Raw genomic sequence first — 3,730 nt, forward strand, 5'->3', positions numbered from 1 at the left:
AATGCAAGTCAGAAGACAGTGAGGCCCTTGAGGACTGAAGTGGTACACCCTTTGAGTCCTTCCCCCAGAAAAGAAGGTGCATATCATTCAACCCCTCTACTGATCCAAAAGAGAAAAAGAAAGAGAGAGAAAGACAGAGAAGAACCGAGACTGAGAGAGAGAGAGAGAGAGAGAGAGAGAGAGAGAGAGAGAGAGAGAGAGAGAGAGAGAGAAGAGGTACATTAGTCTCGTTAGTCTAGTGCAGGGATGGGCAGCTGGCTAGGCCCGGCTCTGACTGCATGTGTAAGTATGGATGTGTGTACGCAGACCTACGAGACACTGCGGCCCCTCATGATGAGTTCCTATTTTTTGTGGCCCCCACCCCCATCAAAGTTGCCCTCCCTGGTCTAGTGCCTTACTTAAACTCCAGTGTGGGGGGTTCTATAACAACAGGTTGTGTTCTGAGGAAGACTACCAGGAGTTCGTAGATAGCGAACACCACCATGTTGACAGGGAAGGCACGTAGACAGTTGATTCCCAGGCTCCTGAAGAACACCCCCTCACCCCTTCAACCTGACCGTCTCTGTGATGTAGTGGACAAAGCCCTTGTATCTCTTGATATCCACATCTCTGTCCATCTGGAGATGAGCCTTTATCACATCCATGGGTGTACCTACTGTCCAGCCGGTCATACCAGCCACCTCACCCACCCACCAGCATCCCCCTGTCCACTCTGGTAATCCAAAGACATAATGGTAAGGAGATAGGGTTACATGCTCTCTATAGACTACACAATAATAAATGTAGCATTTGTAGACTAGAAGCCAAAGGCTCATTCATTAGGGTCAACATTTAGACTGTTGCCGTTAATATGCAGTACTACAGAACACATTTATATCTTAACTTCCTGTAACGTTGCATCCTGTTGTGCACTGTAAGACCCACCTTTGGATCAATATAAAACAGTTTGAGGGTCAAAAGGTCAACTTTTGGCCAATAGAATCTCACCCACCTGGTCCCTTCTTCCCAGTCGAGGTGAACCACTCACAGAGCGTGCTGTAAGTCAGGAAGTAGGTGGCGTAGGACAGCCATCCCTCAGCATGAGAAGCAGAGCCCCCCGTAGAACCCCAGCACCCCCTCCTCTCTGACGATGTTCAGCAGACAGTGGACGGAGCTGCGGTACTTGGGTTTGGGCAGGTTGGCTCCTTTTCTGGCTCGCATGGACTCTGTCTGACACTTCAGCCTCACCTTCACTATGTCACCTGGTGCCATCACTGTCACCTAAGAGACCAGAATAAGGAAATGGGACTGTCAGTGAATTCACATACCGGTTGGCAGATAGTTACACAGTAACAGGACTTATATTTATTTTATTAACTTTTATTTAATCAGGGGAGCCCAATTGAGACCAGGGTCTCATTTTCAATGGTGCAGTGAGACCACAAAGCAAAAGATACAAAATACAATAAGAAATACACTACACCAGAACATCACCAACCTCACAGCCATCATAAACAAGTTCCTAGCTAAATCAATCAATCAAAACAATTGCACACCTCAGTGAACTCATCTATCATCAGGGTTTTTAAATGCCCTAGTGGCACCAGGGAATCCAAATGTAATGAATTCTGTAAGTGATTCCAAAAATGTGGAGAGTGAAAACTAACAGCAGATTTACCTAATTCCGTGGAGACCCAAGGAATCTGAAGAGTTAACCAACCCTGTGAACGGGTTTGGTATCTCATTCTTTTATACGTTAGCAACGAAGTTCGATAAGTTGGAAGCTTGTGTAGTGGGGCTTTGTAAACAACAAGGGAGTAATGAATTGATCTACGGGACTTTAATGAGGACCAGCCAACCTTTTGATACAGGATGCAGTGGTATTAAAACTGTCACCAGTGATAAAACGAATGGTGCTATGGTAGATGGCATCCAAAAGTTTAAGATTAGTTGCTGCTGCAATTTGCTAAATGGTGTCACCATAATCTAGAACTGACAGAAAAGTCGACTACAATCTGCTTCCTGCTATTTAGGGAGAGGCAAGATCTATTTCTAAAAAAGAAGCCCACTTTAAATCTTAGCTTTTTAACTAGCTCATCCGTATGTTTTTTAAACATTAAGTCATGTGTTAAAGCCAAATCATGTAAATAGGGACCCAAGTTTGGATAATATGGCATTGTTCCTCCTTTAGAACGTAAATTAAATTGCCATGCAATCACACTGAGTGCATCCTGTGAAGGTTAAAAAAACACAACAAAATAATAACTATCCTCAGAAATAGAACTCCTCACTGTAGCCACACCCCCAGCCTGGCCGGAGAGGAAGATTTCTAGTTTGGTGTTTGGGGTTCCTGGTCCCCCCCTCAGCTGACTGAGACACTGGCAGCAGTTCCTGTACATCCCAAACATCACAGAGGAAGTAATGGAATCCATGGTAACAGGCTTCTTCCCTTGAAGAAGCCATGGACCTGGAGATACAGGAGAGAGGGGAGGGTGGGTCAGTGTGCTTCTCAATTTAGACTATAAGATAAGGTGACTGATGAACCGACTGAATAGGACTGCTTTCTGCCAGAAAATATTTATACTCACCCCTTCTTTTGATAACGTTGTTTACGAAGCACTGCCATATCCCAGTGAACTGCTTCTGAGTTTGTATCCTCACCTGTCAATGTAAGGAAGAGTTCAGCCAAGCAGTTGTCATCACCAGAATGATATTTTTCCAAAAAAGGCTCATAGCAGCATCTTTAGGTATGTATGTCTTCACTTCAATTAAATACATTATCAAAACGCTTACCTTTACTGTGTCAAGAGGATAGCCCACTGCACCACATGTCCGTTATGTTTAGGAAATTATAAAGACCACACACATCAGTGGCGGTCAGTGCCGTTTATGATGAGGTAGGACAATTTTTTTTTTTCATGAGCATGATCCTTATTTCTATTACAGCATGTTGGATTACTGTCATTCATATTCCATTCACCCAGTTCATTGTAACATCGATAGGTTTAGTCTACTACATGATAGTCGAATTTCCCCTATACCCATCATGAGGTTGCTGCAACCTAGCCTATGAATGAAAGTTTACAACGTAGGTGCACACAGGTCATGAGACATTTTTTAGATGATAGACAGTGACACATGGACAGACAGTGACACATTCAACACCGCCTTGCACACTCTTGCCTGCATCTATCTTCTTTATGGTGTAATCATTAGTCCAACAGTTGCAAACAAGAGTTTCTATTGGACAAATTCAGGTATTGTTATCCCCGTTTCGTTTGCCTCCGTTTAAGAAACGTTTTTCAAAAGAATCAGCAGAATGAATACACCCCTGATCATAGCAGCCACACTGTATTCATTCTAGCCTCTATGTACTCTCCTCCTCTCATCTTTTCCCTTCGTTTGTGGACCACTCTATCACTGTATATAAATACTACCTCTGCCATTTGTCTTTGTCGGTCATTGTAAATGTTACTTGTTTTCCTGAGAGGAATCTCTCCTACTATTTCCTGAGTACTTATTATTTTGCACTTTAGGTTTGCCCTGTACCTTTTTGTTTATGAAGAAATATTTTGAGCACAACAGCATTTGGGTTTTGTCCCGCTTTGATCTATGGTGCTTAAATAAATGCAGTAGTTCTAAAACTATGACTGCCTCCTGCCTACTCCTCTCTACACCAGTGAAAGCTGCCTTGTAGGCTGTTTCATGAGAAAAGCTCCTTGCAGGCATATTAGCAGTCAAAGTGCCTTAT

The 3,730-nt window shown here is 43.4% G+C and overlaps 1 pseudogene; it reads right to left on the reverse strand.

Moving 5' to 3' along the window:
• Window positions 1-217: 217 nt before the first annotated feature.
• LOC121552352 lies at window positions 218-2,808 on the reverse strand (annotated as a pseudogene).
• Window positions 2,809-3,730: the final 922 nt, after the last annotated feature.

The sequence above is a fragment of the Coregonus clupeaformis genome, chromosome 36 (assembly GCF_020615455.1).
Source record: "Coregonus clupeaformis isolate EN_2021a chromosome 36, ASM2061545v1, whole genome shotgun sequence".
NCBI lineage: Eukaryota > Metazoa > Chordata > Actinopteri > Salmoniformes > Salmonidae > Coregonus > Coregonus clupeaformis.